This window comes from Panthera leo, chromosome A3 (genome assembly GCF_018350215.1).
Source record: "Panthera leo isolate Ple1 chromosome A3, P.leo_Ple1_pat1.1, whole genome shotgun sequence".
In the NCBI taxonomy this organism is placed as follows: Eukaryota; Metazoa; Chordata; class Mammalia; order Carnivora; family Felidae; genus Panthera; species Panthera leo.
The window spans coordinates 118519160-118540733 of record NC_056681.1 but is presented as its reverse complement, the minus strand read 5'-3'; the positions used below and the strand labels follow the sequence as shown (position 1 = coordinate 118540733).

The following is a 21574-nucleotide window of genomic DNA, read 5'->3' as shown; positions in this document are numbered from 1 at the left end:
GTGGCTCAGTCAGTTAAGCACCTGACTCTTGATTTCAGCTCAGGTCTTGGTCTCAAGTTCATGAAATTGAACCCTGTGTCTTCCTCTCTCTGCCCCTCCTGCTTTCTTTCTCAAAATAAATAAACATTTTTTTAAAAGAAAGCCTTTATAAAATAATATCAGAAAAATTCAAGTAAAGGCAGTAATGGGATTTTTTAGTGTTGTTTTCTTTAGACTCCTTTTATAAATGAAAACCCAACTTGGTGGCAGGGTAAGGGGACTCTTTCCAATATTCTCAGCTTCCCGGCCCACTCATCCAGGGTTTAATAAAGCATTGTGCTGTGGAGTGTGACAGGTGGGGAACAAAAAGATGATTAAAGATGTGGCTCTTAGAGTACCTGTTTTGTTCTCTGAAGGTGGTTGTATATATTTAAGTTGTGTTTCTTGCTGTCACTATTATTCTTGCTAATGCCCAGATGAAGTGTATTTAAGGGAGAAAAATGTCTTAAAACAAAACCTCCTTATCCTTATCTATAAAATGTTGACATTGTGAGACTATGCAGTTTATAGGTTCCGTTAACCTGGAGAATGTGTGTGTGTGTGTGTGTGTGTGTGTGTGTGTGTGTGTGTGTGTGTGAAAGAAATGCAAATTTCAAATTGTAGATTTCTGCCAAGGGGCTAGAGCAGCTGGAGTCATCCAGTGATTCTTTAGGTTGGTTTGTGGCCATTCTAGTTCCAAGAGAAGACAAACTTTTATTTTAAAATTACACTTTGAGGGGCCCCCTGAGTAGCCCAGTCAGTTAACCATCTGACTCTTGATCTAGGCTCAGGTCATGGTCTCCCAATTCGTGAGATCAGGCCCGGGAGTCTCAGGGGAGCTGCTTGGGATTCTCTCTGCCCCTCCCCCTCTCTCTTGCACACACATTATTCTCTCTTTCTCAAAATAAGTAAATAAACTTAAATAATAAATAAATAAAATTAAACTTTGAGACTTAAAAATAAAAGCAGGAAAAAAAAAAGGATTCCTAGGCCAAAAGAAATGATTTAAATTTTTGGAGAGCTCATCAGCATTTCAAGAGCAGTGATAAGCCACTGGAATTTACTTTGATATTTTTAGCTCCAGCACAGCCACCCCAGCCTCCCTGGGTCCCTTCCCCTGTGTCTCAGCGTTGGCTGGGTGACCACAGCACACCAGGACCTGAAACTCTCTTACTCTCATTCCCCCACTGCCCTTGTTTGTGTATCTGATTAGCGCTATGCTTTTTTTTTTTTTTTTAAAGATTTTAAGTAATCTCTATACCCAACATGAGGCTCAAACCCACAACCCTGAGATGAAAAGTCCCACACCCTGCCGCCTCAGCCAGCCAGGCACCCTTAGCTCTATGCCTTAATTCTTCTAGAGGCTTCCTCTGTTCAGTCTTTCCCCCAATGTCCATTTGTCCATCCTCCTGACTCCTTTTTTGGTTCCTGCTCCGTGGCACTGACCTGAATATAGAAGTTTGACTGTTAGCTCACAATTGTTTTAATGGCTAAGAAGATGTCACAATGTGTTCTCCACGCTAGGGTTGTCATTGACTTATGGGGAGGTTTGGGGGGAGAATGGTGAAAAGAGAATACCAAGGAAGAAATCTAATACACGACTCAGGAATGCTGGAGAACACCCCTTCTCAGAGGATGCCTTCAGGAGGAACAGGTTGAAACTGCAGAAGAAGGGACATAATTCCTAGAGAGTCACTCATGGTCGCCACAGTCCCTGCACTGGAGAGTCAGCCTTCTGAAAGACTTGTAGGGGAGAGCATGCCGGTGTAGAAGGGCTCTGCTCTGCGTCAGGTAGATGTAGTTTGGAGCCCTGATAATGATATTTACAGCAGGGTGACTTTCTGGGCACATCACCTGACCTCCTCATCTGTAAGACATGTGGAGTTGTAAGGATCCAATGTGTTTCCAAAACACCTACTAGCCTTTCCCCTCTCCCCCTCTTATGATAGTCCTTCACTTGCCCCTTATTCAGAAGCTTGTCGTTACAGCGATTTGGAACCCCAAACACATTTACTCATAAAAGCCAGTAGCCCTGAGCTTCATGAAGTCTGGCCCCAACACCAGCCTACCTTACTATCCTCTTTCTCTTCCCACCATCCGCATTCACGGACTTGACTTTCAAGTCGTGATGGGTTCCTCAGGTGCCTTCCAAACACTTTTCAGCTTCCCCACCCACAAATTTATACTCCTTCCTCCTGGAATCCCAGACCTTTGCTTAGAATCATCTAGCAAATAAATATCCAGGTGAAATCCAAATCCAGCTCCTCCATTCCCTGATGATCTGTTCAGACCAGATTTCTCTTGCATGGGAATTCCTATTCTATTTCATCTAAGCTGGTCGTATGAGCTTTACAATAAAAGTCACAGCATATTGCTTTTCGTAGCTGTTATAATGGAAATCTTGGCATATTCTTGTTTCCCCTCACACTGTTCCATGACCATTTGTTGTTGAATAAATTAATGATAATAGCTACATTTGTTGAGTGCATGCTATAGGCCAGGCAGTGTGCTATGCCCTTTACATGCGTTTCCTTATGTAATTATCACAGCAAAATTTTTTTAAAAATTAAAAAAAAAAAAAATACCGTGATCCCCACGTTCTGTGGGGAGCTAAGGCTCATATGGCATAAGTAACTTTCCCAAAGTCAATTATCCAAAAAGTAGAGCAATGATTCCAACCTAGGGGTGTCTGACTCCATGCCCTATGTCCTTTCTACTTCCCAGGAGAGATAGCCTAGATTAAAAGTATATGAATAAAACTAAACTCAAGTACTGGGGACATTTACAACCCCCAGGTCTAAGGTGTGCGACTTTTCAATGCTCCAGGCAGAGAGATGGCCACTCTTTCTCTTACCAGGGGAGGTAGGCCCCAGAAAGCAAAGAAACAAGATTCCAAATTTGAGGTCCACAAAATGCTGCAGAAAACATTTCCTGCCACTAGAGGACTCCCTTCCCCTTAGGCAAAAAGCGCAGCTTCCGGGGAAGATGGTACTCGGGCGATCCTGCTGTTGCTGGCCTGCTGGGGGCTTCGCTTCGCCTCCCTGAGGCTCAATCCATTTTGCCTAAAGCCCTGGGTCCCTGCAGAACCTGGCCAGCCTGTGAATCCATAGGGCAGTGCCCCAAGCTGGAGCAGTGGGAGGACAAGTCATTCCTGAGCCCCCTGGATTGGGGATGCCTTGGTGTAGGCCCTAGGCTCATTTGGGGGCTCCTTGCATAGCTCAGGACGTGTGAGGCAGAGGGCAGAATAGTAAACCTTCCTCCCTGGAGAAGCAGAGACGCAATGTGAGTAATCAGCATGCATCCCGCCCAAAGCCAGCCTGGCCTGCTCCAGGCCCCGAACCCACGGCAAAGGACTGCAGGGTAAGTGGTCCATGGACACCCCACTTCGGCAGGCTCTGCAGGCGGGATGCACCTGTAGGTTTTGCTGAGAGGAGGAGGGGAGCACCCTCGGGAATAATGAAGCGCTATATTGGTTGAAAATAACTTGCAGAGAGGCGTGAACTACCTCTCTGGCTGCGACTGTACAGCCCGCTCGTCTGGGAGCTCCCCTGCCTTCCCCCCCTCTCCAAAGCTGGGAGGAGAGGGGTTTCTGCAGTATTCCATTGGGGTTCCCCTCCCCCCTCCAGGGACCGTGGGATGGGGTGGGAGGGGAGGACTCAATGGTGCATTTTAATCAACAGCATCACCTTTGAAGTGGCATTAAGTGAAAAGAGGCAAATTGCTAAACCGTATCTAAGCTATTATTACTACAACGACATAAAATAACAGATTACAGCAAAGGCTTGAGAGAGGTTTAGGGAAGTGGTACAAAGAAAGGCCTGATGATCCGCCCTCTCCTTTTTCAGATTTGTTGATTTAGTTCAATTATGCGTGTGTTTAAAACGTGAAGGAAAAAAAGGTGAGTAAATGTGAATTGAGTTATAAAACATTTCCAAAGGCTTCACCGTGTCCTGAAAGGAGGTGTCCAGAAATAGGACAGGCAGCTGGACCTGAGAGCTCCGGATGGAGAAGCCCTAGCTCAGCGCAGCTGAGAGAATGAACTCCAGGTTCGAGCCCCCAGAGCGGACAGACGCGAACTTAGTTGGCCCCGAGGGTCCGTCCACTGTGTACAGTACGTCAGAACATTTCGCTATAACGACCACCCGGTCCTCTCCATCGTGCAGTCCCGCCGAGCGCCCACTTTAGAGGCCTCACACTGGGTCTTGGAGGGAACTAGGCGGCAAAGGGCTGGCCCGGCAGCGGCCGGGGCATTGTTTCAACCCCTCGGGTGGGATCCTGCAGGGAGGGGGAGGGGAGGGAAGGCGGTGTATCCTAGGGACCCGCCCCGTAGCCCTCCCAGGAGACTCGTGCATCAGCGCGTGTGAGCGCTGGGGCTTTGTGAAGTGTAGTGAGTCACCATGGAAACCCAAAGGAACGCGGAGAAGGGCGCGCGGGGGGTCGGCGGGTTCTCCGGCCTCACTCTCCTTCCCCTCTCGGACCCCGGCCCTGCAGCAGGGCCTGTCGGGAGTTGTAGTCCCAAGGCTGCGGCCGCGCGCGGCGGCGAAGATGCGGGGCGCCGCCTGTCCCCGCCTCCCCCTAACCTGCTAGCGCGAGGTGGGGGAGCACTGGGGAGGAGACGTCGGGTCGGTGATTGGCCCAGACCGCCTCCAGCCCCCACCCACGTCCCCTCCCCAGCCCGCGGCTTCCGACTCCAGCGCCCCGCGCGCCAAGGCGGCGATCGAGCGAGCGCGCGTGCTGCCGCCGCCGCCCCGAGCACCCGCAGCTCCTGCGCCGCGTCAAGACCGAGGAGAGACGGACCGACCGACGGACCCTCGCAGCCGCAGCATCCCGGAGGAGTGCGTGATGGCGGGGCGGGCGGTGGGCTTATTCTCCCTGGGCTGGGACATCCATCTCATGGCCTCTGTTTTTCTGGGAGGCGCACAAAAGGGCAGGGTTCGGGGTGCGCCCAGGGGCCCCGCTGCAGGGGACGCGGCGGGAGGTGTGGTTTGGGATTGGGGCGGCCATCGGGGCTACACTGAGGCCGGAATGGGGTCCTCTTTGTACGCCCACGGAGCGCCGTGCAGTGCCTGGCTCATAGTAGGCGTTTCATGTGTGCTTGTGGGATTGCAAAGAACTGAGGTGAGGAGACGGCTCGGTTGAAGGGATTTCACTCTTAGCACATAGTAGGTGCCCAGCCTCTCTCGTCGAGGTGCAGTGAATGGCTGGAGGCTGGGCGGGGGCTTCTCTGGCTACCGGCCCGTCCTGCGCGAGTCCCTAGATCGGCGCTATCTCTGGCCCCCCACCACCACCGGCACACACACCCTGCGTCCATCTCGCCTCCGGGTTGGGATTTGCCCAGCCTGTACCAGACCCGACGGCTTGTTCCACTCGACTGGCTAACGCAGCGGTCGCCTAAGGACGGTTCGCCTGCCGCCTCCGAGGCACCTGCCTGAACTACAAAGGCCGCCTGTGGCTGCCCGCCCCGGAGCGGGCGCCGAGCTGGGTCCCTTCGCTGGAGCCCATTGCGGGATCTCTCCCCGCAGCATCGATCTTGGTGGGCGACAGACACCGACGCCCCAGGCCTGGGGAGGGGCAAGAGCCCGAGCCTGAGAGAAGCTGGAATGGGGAGAGGCAGACGCGGGGCCTCCGTCTGGGCAAAGACGGGGAGATGGGGAAGCTGGGTGGGGACAGGTGACTGGGTCTGGGTGGAGGGGGAAGTAGAGACCAGGGTTGGAGGAGGAAAGAGAGAGGGGGCGGGGGGCGGGTCTGAGGCGGGAGGGAAGAGTGCGGTGCAGGTGGCGCGAGGCGGGGCGAGTCTGGGACTGAGGAAGAATGAGGATGGGAGGGCAGACGCTGGAGGGTGGAGACCGCCGGGGTTGAAGAGGGTAGACGCCGGGGAGGAGGAGACCCGCGCCGGCCGGGGGAGGGTCTCTCTGGGGAGGGAGGTCTCCCAGTGGAGGAAGGTCTCCCGGGAAGGGAGGGGGTGGGCGGCTGGGAGGCGGGTCTCGGGCCTGAAGACCCTCGGCTCCAGGCGTGGAGCCTGGAGATCCTGGCGGCCAGATCCAGGTGGCCAGCTGGGCGTGGCCGTTGGAATGGCAACCGACCTAGGATGGCGGATCCGAGACTGGGCTGAGCTGTCCCCACTAGGAGCTTTGTCTCCCGGCCTGACACAGCCCGTAGGGACTAGCTTAAGGTTTTGCGATAATCCGCAGCGCCGCAGGCACACCCTTTTCTTCGCGGAGCTGAAAGGCTTGGTCCAGTGGCAGATGCTGGCAGGGAGGCGGGATGGGGGAAGTCTCCCGCCGGAGAGACCCGGAGAACAATAGCCGGCACTGGTATCCACGCGACTCCGTACCAGGCCCCCCCCCATCCCCAGAATTGCAAGTGTTCAGTTTTCTGGTGCAGAAAATGCTCTGGTAGAAATCTCAGGGCGTGCGCTCGTCTTTTGGGGTTTGTGTTGGGGACCAAGCCCCGCTGTTAATTCCCTGGTGTGAGTCGCGCGTCCCCCAGACTGTGAGGCGGGCTGAAAGCCGCCGCCACCGGCTTTAGGTGCCTCCGCGCCGCCGCCTGCCCCTTGCTATTGACCAGGAGCCCAGACGTGGCGTGGCGGCCCGGCGGCGACCTGGAGGTTGCCTCCGTGCACAGCGAGCCCCCTTGAGCAGTCGGCTTTGTCTGCGGGCTCACGTCTAAGGTCTGCTGTGTGTTCATGGAAGGAGCAGTCAGGATTGTTGCGGATTGTGGTTAAAAACAACAAACAACAAACCAAAAACCGGACAAGTGGCTTTTGGAGATTACCCGCCAAGGGTGCGGCTCTTGGCTTTTACAGCCTGCAGCCTGGGCACCAAAGCTTCCCATTGCCAGTGACCACACCCAAGCCAGTGTGTCCATCCTTTGCAGATTTTGCCTGTATTGTCTGCTGACCTAAGACAGGGACGGCTCTGTGATAGGAGGTGGCTGCTTGCCCATGGGAAAGCGGATGAACAGAAATGGAAGCACAAACCAGGGCTCAGCAGACCTTTCCATGCGCTCATAGTCTTGCTGGCTGTGTAAGCATCTTTCATGCCAGACTGCAGCATCTTGACATGTGAAAGGATTACCCAATCCTAAAATTTCATTTTATAGGTTTTCTTTAATCATTGTTTAGCTTATATTAGAGGTGACTCTTTGGCATCAGGCTTCTACTTTTAAATTGTCATTCATTTAACAAAAAAGATGTGTAGGGAGGGCAAGGCAGAAGGATTATTTTCTTTTATTCATATTTTATTTTATTTAGAGTGAAGGAAGCTTGGATAAAAGACAGAGCATCATAGGACTCAATCATTGTGACTTGTATTTGCCCTTAAGTTAACTGATGAGCCTTTGGCTCTCTCTAGCCTTGAAACCCCAGGATTTTCTTTCTTAACCAGGTTGATGCATAAGGTTGGTGCATAAGGCTGTGATATCACTGTTGGCTCTTGCCCAGAATATTCGATAGTTGCCAACCCGAAAGCCTCCTATTTGGGCAATACCGAGTGGACACAGGAAAGCAGCAGTCGGCTGTATCTTGCTGGTTTTCAAGGATGGTGTTTTTAAGAGGTGCCTCTCAGAATTTACAAAACTGGTCTGAAAGGATTAATTGGAATGCTGTTCACTGAATGATTTAAACTAAGTTAATAGACCTGTCTATCTCTAGAGTAGATGAAAACCAGGAATCTTAATATTGGAAAACCTACAATCTGACACAGAGGTTTTCTTCTTATGAAAGAGCTCCAGGGGGAAATGTGTCTTCATGTCGTACCCAAGGGGGAAAGTTTCAGAAGGGAATGTTTTGTTGGTTTATTCTTTTTGAAAGAATTTTACGGGTTTATTTAAAGGTGTAATCCTGTTGAGCCCTGTGTGAACATCCATCCCAATAGTTTCCTCCTGGAGAGTCCACAGATGAGGAAGGCCAGCATCCGTATGACCAGCCCATTTGTATAGGGAAGATGGAGAGAAAGCAGCATCCTTCTCCTACCTCCTGTGAAAATGTCTGAGAGACAGGGCCCAGAGGGAAGAATCAGGCGACCCCAGAATTCCGGGGTGCCATTGTTAACTTCCATCTCCCTGACCTCGGGGACCTTGGCTAGGTATATACAAGATGTTCATAGGACATGAACCTGTTTCCAGCATAGCCCCTCCAAGATGGAGTTGTAAGCCAGGATACTTTCAATATGCTTTATGCACTGTGCGTTTCCTCCTATGGGAATGGTTACGCAGCAAGGCGAGCATACACAATTGGCAGAAGTTAAGTTTGGGGACTTGGTGTTGACTTCCTCTGTGGTACCTCCACACCTCTCTGTCCTTCTACCATGGATACCTGGGAGTTTTCCCTCCTTAATAACCACTCCTCGGGGGCGCCTGGGTAGCTCAGTCAGTTAAGTGTCCAACTCCAGCTCAGGTCACTATCTTGTGGTTAATGGGTTTGAGCCCCGCATCGGTCTCTGTGCTGACAGCTCGGAGCCTGGAGCCTGCTTTGGATTCTGTGTCTCCCTCTCTCTCTGCCCCTCCCCCACTCGCACTAGTTTCTCTCTCTCTCTCAAAATAAATAAACATTAAAAAAAATAATAATAACTGCTCCTCTGACCCAGGATTCAGCATGATCCTACATAAAGAAAGCTCCAGGGAACTGTAGGCCGAGGGCCATCACAACTGGCCACATCTCTGGAGTAAATGAGGATTTAGATAATTATACAGAGCCAGAGAAGTCGGTATTCTTATTTTTTTTTTAAGTTTATTTATTTATTTTGAGAGAGCATGAACTGGAGAGGGGCAGAGAGAGAGAGGAAGAGAAAGAATCCCAAGCAGGCTCCCCGCTGTCAGCGCAGAGCCCAACTTGGGGCTCGAACTCACAAACTGTGAGATCACGACCTGAGCCAAAACCAAGAGCTGGACACTTGGTATCTAAGACCCAGGGTGCCTGGCCGGCTCAGTCAGTAGAGCATGCAACTCTTGATCTTGGGGTGGTGAGTTCAAGCTCCACTTTGGGTGTAGAAATTACTTAAAAAAAATCTAAAAACCTGTCTATCTTGCTGGTGTAAAAATTAACCAAATTCTGATAGAATCTGATCCTGTTCATTTTTGTTTTCCGAGCTATAAGAAAATAATTTCAGAAACACCTTGTAAGACTTAGTACACAGGAACCTATAGGAGAACAATAATACTGAAAATCTTTGTCGGCATGAAAACCTGTAGGAAGAAGTTGGCATAATGTGAAATCAAATGAGAATAACAAGTCAGGTGTTTGATTTTATTGCACTTCTAGCGAATAAATGAGAAATAATTTTAGGATCACTTTGCCTTAATTTTTTTTTATTTTTTATTTTATTTTTTAAATTTTTATTTATTTATTTTTTAACATTTATTTAGTTTTGAGAGACAGAGAGAAAGAGCACAAGCAGGGGAGGAAGAGAGAAAGAGGGAGATATAGAATCTGAAGCAGGCTCCAGGCTCTGTGCTGTCGGCACAGAACCCGACGTGGGGCTCGAACCCAAGAACCCTGAGATTATGACTTAAGCCGAAGTCGGATGCTTAACTGACTGAGCCACCCAGGCACCCCACGTTTCCCCCCATCTAATCTTTCGTTGCAAGGGGCTGGGGCAGGCTGCAGTGGGGTATCACCAGTGGGAACAGAAAGAATGATTAGGACCACTTCATGAACCCCCACCCTTGCAAATAGTAGGAATAGCTCTGTGCTGAGTCTGAGCTTCTTTAAGCACAGCTGTTGTCAGCAGCTGAGAACTTGTAGTTAAGAATGTTCCAGAAGTGCTCTGATTCCAGCTTTGCCAAATCATCACAATGTGTGGTGTTGGCCTGGCATTTCACCTGCCCCTTCATCATCTAGAAGATCAGGTACTGGTGAGGGGCTGTTGTTCCAAGGCTGTTCTGGTTTTGGTGTGGGAAAGAGCGTTCATGTTTGGTTGATGGTAATTGTTGGGAATAAAAATATCTGCAGTTTTCCAGCTAAGAAATAAACTCAGCATCACAGAATTACTTATTTAACAAACACTTTCCAAGCACTTACTCTGTGCTGGGGTTGTTCTAGTGCCTATGAATTAAGTACTATTATTATCCCCAGCTTACAGTACAGAAATCACCCAGCTAGAGGAGTCGCAGAGCCAACCTTCAAACCCCAGGGGTCTGCTTAGAGTCTGTATAACTTGCGGTTCTCCAGAGAAACAGAACCAGTAATGGTTATCTTACATGATTGTGGGGTCTGGCAAGTCTGACATGCCTAGGGCAGGCGAGCAGGGTGGAAACTCTCAGCCAGGAACTGATGTTGAGGTCTGAAGACAGAATTTCTTCTTCCTCCAAGGGAACCTCGGTTTTTCTCTTAAGGCCTCTCAACTGATTGTATGAGGCCCACCCATATTACTGAAGAAAACCTCCTTTCCTTAAAGTCAACTGATTGTAGATGTTAACCACATCTACAAAATATCTCGACAGCAACAATATATAGATGGTGTTTGACTGAATAACTATACTATACTACACCATACTATACTATACTGTACTATAGCTTAGCCAAGTTGACATAAGAAACCAACCATGACAGAGTCCATGCTTTTTTTTTTTTTTTTTTTAATATTTATTTACTTACTTACTTACTTACTTAGAGAGAGAAAGAGTGTGTGAGCAGGGTAGGGGCAGGGAGAGAGAGAGAGAGAGAGGGAGAGGAAGAATCCCAAGCAGGTTCCGCACAGTCAACGCAGAGCCCGGGGCTGGGCTCCATCTCACAAATCGTGAGATCATGAACCGAGATGAAACCAAGAGTAGGACGCTTAACCGACTGAGCCACGCAGGCGCGCCCACAGAGTCCAGGCTTTTGAAACACCACTCCAACCAAGAACCTTACCCGGTGGGTGTGAGGTTTACAGTCAACGAAAGAATTTAGCAATGAGCTGTTCCGTGACAAAATGGTCCTCCCTCCTCTTGTTTAAAATAATATCTGGACCTCTTTTTCATCCACGTAGCTTCCAGCACGAAATACTGCTCAGAGTGAGCATTCAGTAACGTTGAAAGAACGGCCGAGTGAATGATCTAGATGATGTGTTACAGGATTTTCCAGCCATTGAGACCTCTGGCTCCCCATTTAAATTGAAAATCCTTGGGCTCAAGTGAAGCTGAGGTTTTATGAATGAGGAGATTCTCCTGAGAAAAGAAGAGTATCTACGTTCTGAACTGAGTGTTGTGTCATTCCCCACCCCCAACATCTGTCCGTTTTCATTGCCAGCAAAGTTTTTCGGGGTCTGTCGCTGCCTCAACTCCCTGTGAATGTGTCTCCCACACACCAGCAGTGCCCAGTACTCAGTCACACCATCTTTGTGTCACTTCAGTGTCCATTGACAGGCAGCCCCTTTGTTGATTTCAGATCCGCCATGGGCTCACTCTAATTTCTCAGGCTTTGGGTCTTTATTCTCCCTGCTTTTGTCTGGTCCTGCCCTTCCCTTTGTCCCTCTGCGGGGCATGATCCACTATTGATGGAGAGGTCCCCTCCTTTCTCATTTTTACCACTTCATCCAGATTTGTCTTTGTGGATTGATAGGTTCATTCTGTTATAAAATTCAAACATAGCCTCCAAATTTTTTTCATGCAATGGTTTTTTTAGCCGTGTTTGCAATACATGTGAAACTCAACTTGGATTATTCTAAGTCCGCCCTATTGCCAAGGGTGTGGGCAATACATAGGCTTAAGATGGTGACTTTGGGAGGGTGGGGTGAGGGTGTATTTTGAAAATACTCTTGTTTTTTAAACTCTTTGGTGAATTATAACAGATACCTAGAAAATATATGAATCATAAGCATATAGCATAATGAATTTTTGCAAACTGAAGATACCAGGCCAAGAAATAGATTACCAGTACCCCAAAGCCCTTCGCCTCCCCCTCCCTTTTTAAGTAATCTCTACGCCCAGTGTGGGGCTTAAATCTACAACCCTGAGATCAAGCGTCATGTGCTCCACCAACTAAGCCAGCCGGTCATCCCCCCAAAGTCTCCCTCTTAAGTCGCCTCCCAGTCACTGTCCTTCCTCCAGGGTTAATAACCACCCTCCTGACTCCTTACAGCACAGATCAGCTTTGCCTGTTTTTGAACTATTTTACAAATGGAATCCTTACAGTGGAAACTTTTTCATGGGTGGCTTCTTTTGCTCAATGTTATGTTTGTTGCATTTCATTTGCTCATTTTCATTGCTATATATTGTCCCATTGTGTAAATGTACCGTAGTATCCATTGTGTTGTTAATGGGTATTTGGGTAGTTTCCAGTTTGAGACTATCATGAATAGTGCTGCTGTGAATATTCTAGTACGCGTTTTGTTCGTGAACATATGTGTGTTTCTGTTGGGTATAACCTTAGGAGTAGAACTGCTGGGTCGAGGGTTTGCATATGTTATTTTTTAGTAGACTGTGCCAAATAGTAAGATTAATGGTGATTAAAAACATTGTTAAGAAGAGTTTTTTAAAAGACATTCTGAGGGATGTACTGCTGTGATTAAACCATTTTTAGAAATCCTAGAGGCTGGTATAATGTCGTGGCTTGATCAGAGGTTGGTTTCCAACTCTCATTCTTCAGGAAAAAATAGAACTTCAAGCTGTGCCTGATTCCACAGTAGCTGAAATGAACTTCTTTTTTTTTTCTTTTCTTTTTTTTTTTTAATTTGAGAGAGAGAGAAAGCACAACCAAGGGAGAGGGGCAGAGGGAGGAAGAGAGAGAGAAAATCTTAAGCAGTCTCCATGCTCGGGCTTGATCCCACGACCCTGGGATCATGACCTCAGCTGAAAACAAGAATCAAGAGTCAGACGCTCAACTGAGCCTCCAGGTGCCCCTGAAATGAGCATTTTTAAACTAAGGGTTGTGTTTCAGCCTTAGTCTTGCTACAGCGATTTCGTTACTCCTGTTTCTTAAGGAAAAGATGAGAACAGATTATAATTGCAACATGGGTCCCCAAATCATTCCAGAGATGTCCTATCAGCCTTGAACAAGATTAACAAGTGATTTTTTTTCTTCTGTTAACTATTTTGCGTTTCTTACATCAAATAGCGATTTTGAGTTGTGTCATTTCTCTGGCTTAAAAAATTCCTCAAAAGGGGGCAGCTTGGAATCACAGAGTTCGGATTTCTCACTTGGGAGTTAGAATTCTAGCATAGATTCCCCCCACCCCCTTTTTTTTGTGGGTTTCTAAAAAAGACTTAAAACGGACATGATTCTTACAACTGGATTATAATGGGACAAAGCCTCTGCAACTACTGAAACCCAATAAAGATGAGGCACAGAGATAGAGCAACAGCCTTCAGATTGCGGATATAAGGCAAACCCATTTCATCGCCATGGCTGATCTTCACCCTTGGTCTAGGAGAGGTGGCAGTGATAACATGGCCAGTATAGATCAAGGGCAGCAGTTTAGGTGTGATTACAGGATGGTGGTAATGAAGCCTATACTACCAAGGGAGCATGACAAGGTCGTCACGAATTCCTAACCCCTCAGGTTTTTCTTTAGGAGACCCATTCACAGAGAGAAAGATTTTTTCCCTGTCATGTGGCTTGCCACGTCTGTATCCATCCTCGTACAAGCAAGTGAGGGAGACGAGATTTATCCTTGCCTAAGCACCTAGGTTTACTGCTTAGACTCTGAGTCCCTTAAGCGCTTAGGCAATACTGTAAGATTTAATTTGTACTTTATTTTTTTAAGCGTTTATGTATTTTGAGATAATTTGTACTTTGTATAGGGGCGCCTGGGTGGCTCAGTCAGTTAAGCCCTCAACTTCAGATCAGGTCATGATCTCACGGTTTGTGAGTTTGAACCCCGCATCAGGCTCCTTTGCTGTCAGCATAGAGCCCACTTCGGATCCTCTGTACCCTTCTCTCTCTGCCCCTCCCCTGCCTGTGCTCTCTCTCTCTCTCTCTCTCGAAAATAAAATAAACATTAAAAAAATTTTTTTAATAAAATAATAAAAATAAATAAATAAAACGTATAATATAATATTCTGATACCTAATCAATTATAAACCACCCATAGACCATTTTGCTAATACAGCTAACGTAATGACTGCTTGTTTCATCAAAGTTTTGTCCATATGCTCACATAATTTTTTTTATTATTAAATATAATTTATTGTCAAATTGGTTTCCATACAACACCCAGTGCTCATCCCAACGGGTGAATTTTTACAGAATTATGACCACAACATGGATACTATTGGTATTCTGTTGTTTGACATTAAAAAAAAAAAAAAGCTCTTTGGGGCGCCTGGGTGGCTCTGTCAGTTGAACATCTGACTTTGGCGCAGGTCATGATCTCATGGTTCATGGGTTTGAGCCCCGCCTCGGGCTCTGTGCCGACAGCTCAGAGCCTGGAGCCTGCTTCAGATTCTGTGTCTCCCTCTCTCTCTGCTCCTCCCTGCTCATGCTCTGTCTCTTGATATCAAAAATAAATAAACATTTTAAAAATGTAAAAAAAAAAAAAGCTTTTTTATGTCTCTACCTAATTTAGAAATGTGAACTTTTAAATGGCTATCTACCATTCCATTGGAAGAAACACTGTTGTATTTAAACATTTACTTATTGGGGTGCCAGTGTGGCTCAGTCGGTTAAGGGTCTAACTTCAGCTCAGGTCATGATCTCGTGGTCTGTGAGTTTGAGCCCCACATCGGGCTCTGTGCTGACAGCTCAGAGCCTGGAGCGTGCTTCAGATTCTGTCTCCCTGTCACTCTCAAAAATAAACAAACATTAAAAATATTTTAAACATTTACTTATTGGTGAACATTTAGATTATGTCCAATTTTTTCTATTATCTTAAATATTGTTCACATCTTTATGAGTGAACATCACATACATGATTTTATCACCAAGCTGATAATGTTTTTGAGAATTGGAATTCCCTTAAAAGGAATTTTTGGTGTGGGGGATGCAGTTTTAATCATAATACCTGATATAGTTTGTACATAAAGACACATGCATGAATGTATGTTAATTCCTTGACTTAAGGACCAACTTCACAAAGTTCCCTGATTGCTTTCTCATCCGTCTTCGTCAGCAAGTTGATCATCAAAGAATTTGTGTAAATGTAGGAATAAAATTGTCTGAAATAGTCATTAAAAACAGGGCTGCAGTGGGATGGATGCCTGTGTGTCTCAGTCAGTTGAATGTCCTACTCTTGATTTGGGCTCGGGTCATGATCCCAGGGTCATGGGATGGAGCCCCATGTCAAGCTCCATGCTGAGTGTGGAGCCTGCTTGAGAGTCTCTCTCTCTCTCTCTCTCTCTCTCTCTCTCTCTCTCTCTCTCTCTCACCCTCCGCCTCCACCCCTCTCTCACGCTCTTGCACTCTCTGTATATATATAAATTTTTTTTAATTAAAAAAATGAAAAATAGGGGCGCCTGGGTGGCTCAGTCGGTTAAGCATCTGACTTCGGCTCAGGTCGTGATCTCATGGTTTGTGAGTTCAAGCCCTGTGTCGGGCTTTGTGCAGACAACTCAGAGCCTGGAGCCTGCTTCGGATTCTGTGTCTCCCTCTCTGTCTGCTCTTCCCCTGCTCATGCTCTGTCTCTCTCTCCTTCAAAAATAAAAAAGCATTAAAAAATATTTTTAATACAAAAAAATAAAAATAAAAGATAAATTAAAAACAGGACTGCCATAATAACTTGGAAGGCAAAGGACTGTAAGTAAAGCCAACTTTCATCAATAAGTTTTGTAAAAGTCTGCCGTTTCTTAATAGCAAATAGCACCCAAAGTTGGCCACTGTGAAAGACATTCTGTGGTCTCCGAGTTGTGTAGGGATCACACAGTTATGCGGAACACTCAGTATTTAGTTAAATTCTAAATACCTGGGTGGAATGCAAATAGCCAGGAACTGGAAATGAGGGTTGGAGCAGCGTGGCAAGTGAGCGAGGGTTTACTAACCATCCAATGGCTGGACTTGGCTTGCATTGAGCTGTCATTTGAGATGGCCATGAGCCTCCACTCACGTATTTCCTCAGTGTCTGCAGGGGGCCAAGCAATTTCCAGGAACGAGCTTGCTCATGGGAGAGAGGTGGGTTTGAATCCAGACTCTGCTGCTTTCTAGGTGTCAGAGATCTCAGGCAAAGTCCGTCTCCCCAAGCCTTGGTTTTGTGATCTGGAGGAATGTTAATATCTTCCTCACAGGTTTGTAGGGAGGACTAATGGCATCCATGCACGGAGCCTGGTGGGTGTGTGGGAGATACTCAGTAAGCGGAGCTAATGGTATTCTCTAGGGGCTGAGTTTGGTGGATATGTAACGGTATATAAAAGTATGCTCCAAGGCGCATGATTGTCAAATGAATAGGCTGGACTATATGGTCATTGGTGCAGAGATAATAGAGAGCACATGAGAAATTCGGTCAAAATGGTTTCGTTCCCTCTGTACCGTGAAGAAGTGGAGACTAGATGCTATCTGACAGCTTTGATGTTCTGTGACAGCCATGCTGTGTCACTGCTGGGAGTGTCGTGTCGCGATGCCTTACCAGCTGAAACCTGCAGACTGCACTATCTGTCGACATTAAAACCGCACATACCCTTTCGCCCAGCAGTACCACCTCTAGGAGTGTACCCTAAAGGTATGCAAACAAGTGCACAATGAAAAATACCAAGGGCTATTATTGCGGCATGATTTATACTAGCCAAAAATCAGACCCAACCTAAATTCCCATCATTGGAGAGCTAGTTAAATACATTCTGATACATCCTTACAAAGAATTATTATGCAACCATTAAAAAGACGAGGCAGACACTTGTTTTTTTAAATGTTTTTATTTTTATTTTGAGAGAGGGACAGAGAGAGGGAGCAGAGAGAGAGGGAGACACAGAATCCAAAGCAGGCTCCAGGCTCTGAGCTGTCAGCACAGAGTCCCATGAGGCGCTTGAACCCGTGAGCTGTGAGATCATGACCTGAGTTCAAGTCGGACACTTAACCGACTGAACCACCCAGGCGCCCCTATGTTCTAATATAGAACAAAGGGCCAATTTATATCACAACAGAAAGAAAGCAGGCAGAGTGATATTTCATGCATGCTGCTATTTTGTGCAATACAAAATAGATAAGTATATGCTTAAATATGCATAGGTTGTCCATGCAAAGAAACACGGCAAAACCTGTGATGGTGCTTATCTTCAGAGGAGGGGACTATTTATATGGTCTTAAATGTTTATCATGTGTATATTTTACCTGTTCAAACAGTAATAACAATAATTTGGCAGCTTTTCCTGGCTCTGGCTCACCTTGGAAGGGATTCCAGAAAACTTGAGAAGAGTTGAGTTCTTGGCCCCATGCTCATGGCTTCTGTTCTCAGATGGTCTCCCACATGGAGGACCCCTAAAAATAAGACACAAGCATGCAGAGTAGGGCTTTCGAGCTGCTGAAGAGACAGAATGTGTAACTCCTTCAAAAAAGAAAGGTGCTGGGACCAGGTAGACTAAGGATGAGCCATTATGACAATTAACAAATAGCATCTAGTATTTTCCCTTCCGATCATTTTTGTTCAGGAAAATTTGGTGTAAATCTTAGGATAGAAGATGAGAAACACTACCCGGACATCACGATCATTTTTTAATCTTAAAAAATGTCTGCATTCTAATATGTACAGGTACTCATTCCTTTATCCCTTCCTTTACGGAAGAGGTGCTATTGAACACCTACTGTGGGCCAGGTGTCGTCGTAGGACATCGGAAGAACCTTAGACAACATCTCATCATTTCACAGAGGAGGAACCTCCAGGGCAATTTAACTTCCAACGAGCTAGATCAGTGCAGAGAAAGCATCTGGTGATTTTTGCCCTCTTTGGTCTCAAATGACAACAGGTTAAGAAGCCTCCGGATCATCCTATAGAATTAGTTCCATTCTGCTTTATGGTTTGGTTACTTGTGGGCGTGTTTTCTCTGCAAGGATTGTGAAGAGGGTCTCTTGGTGTGTCCCGTGCCATGATCCCCAGCTCCTGACGTTCACACCTCTGTGTAATGCTTTCCTGGGACTTTTTTTGTTTTTTTTTTGTTTTTTTCTTTAATGTTTATTTATTTTTGAGAGAGAGTGTGCACGTGCGAGCTGGGGAGGGGCAGAGGGGGATGGGGAGAGAGAATCTCAAGCAGGCTCCGCATGGTCGGCTCAGAGCCCTACACGGGGCTCGAACTCAGATCATAACTTGAGCCGAAATGAAGAGTCGGATGCTTACCCGAATGAGCCACCCAGGCACCCCTGTGACTTGTTTTTAATCAATAGAAGATGGCAGAGGTGACAATGTCATTCCCCTGACTATATGATACACGACCTCGTCTGGCTAGCAGACTTGCTCTAAAGACTCTCCTTGCTCCCTGGAGAAGTAAGTGGTTATGTTGGGGAAGCCCACTTGGCAAGAAATTGGGTGGCCTCTTGGAGCTGAGAGTGGCCCTTAGCTGAAAGCCTACAACCGTAAGGAAATGAATTCTGTCAACAACCTGGGGAAGCTTAAGGCAGGTTCTCGCTCTTTTTACTTTTTTTCTCGTCTTTTTACTTTTTTTTTTTTTTTTTTAACATTTATTCATTTTTGAAAGGCAGAGAGAGACAGAGCACGAATGGGAGAGGGGCAGAGAGAGAGGGAGACACAGAAACAGAAGCAGGCTCCAGGCTCCAAGCTGTCAGCACAGAGCCCGACGTGGGGCTCGAACTCACAGACCGCGAGATCACGACCTGAGCCGAGGTCGGCCACTTAACCGACTTTTTACTTTCACACCAAGCCAGCCACCTGCATTGCCCTTGGCCCATCCCACCCCTCCGTGCTCAGCTCTGGCAAGCAGTACTCTCTTTACACCCTTTGGCACAGCTCCGATAGGGGCCGCAGATCTACTCCAGAAACTGGCTCCATGCTTTTGGTGCCCTCCTTGCTTTACACTGGTTCAGTTTCAGTTGCTGACCCGGAGTCGTGGGGACATTACTTGACACTTCCCCTCAGACCTGTACCCCAGATGCCCTCCTGGGGACCTGTTTCTTGACTTGTAGACCTGCCTGGAGTTTCCATTCTTTCCTGTTACTGCTTCTCGAAACTTAGAAGCACCCTGATGCAAGTCTGAAATCTTTGAGGCCTTGCTGACAGCTTTATGGAGGTATAATTTACGTACCATAAAGTTCACGCATGGAAAGGATACAATGCAATGGTTTCTACTGTATTCATAATTGTGTAACCATCACCGTACTCTTATCTCAGAACATTGTCATCACCCCAGAAAGAAACCCCTTACCCATTAGCAGTCACTTCCCGTTCCCGCCACCCCACCCCCAGCTCCTGGCAACCACTAATCCACTTTCTATCGATTTGCCTGTTCCAGACATTTCGTGTAAATGGAATCATGTATGGTGTTTCATAACTGTTCTCATTTTTTTAATGTTTACTTATTTTAGAGAGAGAGAGAAAGAGAGAGAGAGAGTGCGAGCAGGGGAGGGGCAGAGAGAGAGGGAGACACAGAATTGGAAGCAGGCTCCAGGCTCCGAGCTGTCAGCACAGGGCCCAACTAGCGCTCAAACTCACGAACTGCGAGATCGTGACCTGAGCCAAAGTCGGACAGCTAACCAACTGAGCCACTCAGGGCCCCTGTTCTCATTTTTTTTTTTTTAAGTTATTTATTTACAGAGAAACAGAGTGTGAGCAGGGGAAGGGCAGAGAGAGAGGGAAAGAAGGAAAATCCCAAGCAAGCTCCACCCCAGCTGTTCTCATTTTTTAATCTTAAAAAAATGAATGCGGGGCGCCTGGGTGGCGCAGTCGGTTAAGCGTCCGACTTCAGCCAGGTCACGATCTCGCGGCCCGTGAGTTCGAGCCCCGCGTCAGGCTCTGGGCTGATGGCTCGGAGCCTGGAGCCTGTTTCCGATTCTGTGTCTCCCTCTCTCTCTGCCCCTCCCCCGTTCATGCTCTGTCTCTCTCTGTCCCAAAAATAAAAAATAAAAAAAAAAAAAAAAAAAAAAAAAGTAAAAAAAAAAAAAATGAATGCAAGGTCTACACTCCAGTTCACAAAATACCAATTTTTTGTGTGTTCACATGAAATTGTAAAGGATTTGGGGGGGGGGGGGGGCGGTGCCTGGGTGGCTCAGTAGGTTGAGTGTCTGGCTCTTGATTTCAGTTCAGGTCACGATCTCACAGTTGGTGAGATCGAGCCCTGCGTGGGGCTCCTCGCTGTTGGCTTGGGATTCTCTTTCCTCTCTCTCTCTGCCCCTCTCCCAACACACACGCATGCACGTGTTTTCTCTCTCTTTCTCTCCAAACAAAAACAAAAAACAAAAAAACACGGAACCCCAAAATTAATAAAAATAAAAATTTAGAAAAAAGACGAATTTTGGGAATTACCCACCGTTAAAACGTTTAACCCCACCAAAGTACTCCAGGAAGTGGCGCTCCAGGAATGAGCCCCCAAGCCTCATTCATGCCACTCTCTTTGGGCTCGGGTCTGAAAAAGCGGGCCTAGATAATTCTGACAGCATCTAGATCTTTCTATCCAGAGCAGATAAAAATCCAAAAGTTGGATTATTTGAGTGGATGCTTTAAGGGGAAGGTGATTAACGTTCTGTGTGCATCTGCCTGTAGCCAGGCACCATGCTAAGCACTGCGGGAAGAGAAAGGTGGAGGGAGGCCGGGCCTTGCAGACTCTGTGCCCTCCGAGCAGTGGCAGAGGAGAGCTAATGTCTCCCTCGGGCTGAGAGAATGGTCCTCGCCCTTAGGATACATCAAAAGCCTTTTCTGACAAGGTGTTAGGGCAGGATTTGGGGAAGAGGACATTAGGGCAGAGGGTTTGGTGTAGAAGCTGCAGGATGGGGCCAAGGAGGCCAAGGGGCCAAGGAGGTAAGGGGCTGTGCTGGTTGGTGTCAGAGCGGGAGGCTCGGACAGCAGGGGGAGGGGGAAGACTGAAGGTCGTTAGGAGCGACTGAGCACATCCCCCCACCCCCACCCCCCACCCCCGCGCTTCTGTCCCTTCCTGGCTCTCCCCCTCTGGGGGTCTGTGTGCTCAGTGTTGTGACAAAGAGGGGGCCCAGAGGGTGTCAAATGAGGCCTTGTCTTTATCTGCATGAGTTTACACAGACTGACCAGTTCCCTGGGCCCCCAGACCACCCGCAGCGATTTTTCTTTCCTACTGAAAATCAAGGACAGTACAATGACAAGTTTTAAAATATATTATGTTTAGTGTGTGTGTTTAAAGTAAGAAATTCGTGTGCATAAACGCAATGCCTCTTCTCCTCCTCGGGTTGTGTTAAAATACCCTCTTTTGTTCCTCTTTTATTTTACAGCCTTTTGTTCACATCCTTCATGCTCCAAATAGCCAATAAATAGCACGGAAAATGTGGTCTTTGCTCCGAATTGTAGAATCTTCTGTTCTCAGCTGTGTAAATAGGTGTATGTTTTTCTTTTTTAAGTTTATGGTGAGCTTGGAGTAAACAGCAGATTATCTTGTGGAAGAATTTAAGGCAGGGGCGCCTCGCTGGCTCAGCTGGTAGAGCATGCGAGTCTTGATCCCAGGGTCATGAGTTCAAGCCCCACCGTGGGCGTGGAGCCTACTTTAAAAAAAGAAAAAAAAAAGAATTTAAAGTAACGAACGC

General features: G+C 47.2%; 1 protein-coding gene across 2 annotated transcripts in view; it reads left to right on the top strand.

The window, feature by feature from the left end:
- Positions 1 to 4462: 4462 nt before the first annotated feature.
- DPYSL5 (dihydropyrimidinase like 5) overlaps positions 4463 to 21574 on the top strand; it is a 100938-nt gene continuing 83826 nt past the window's right edge. For both annotated transcript variants that reach the window (XM_042933467.1, XM_042933466.1), the window contains exon 1: positions 4463 to 4853. The gene's annotated coding sequence lies outside the window, so the exon portion shown is untranslated. The remainder of the gene's footprint in view (positions 4854 to 21574) is intronic.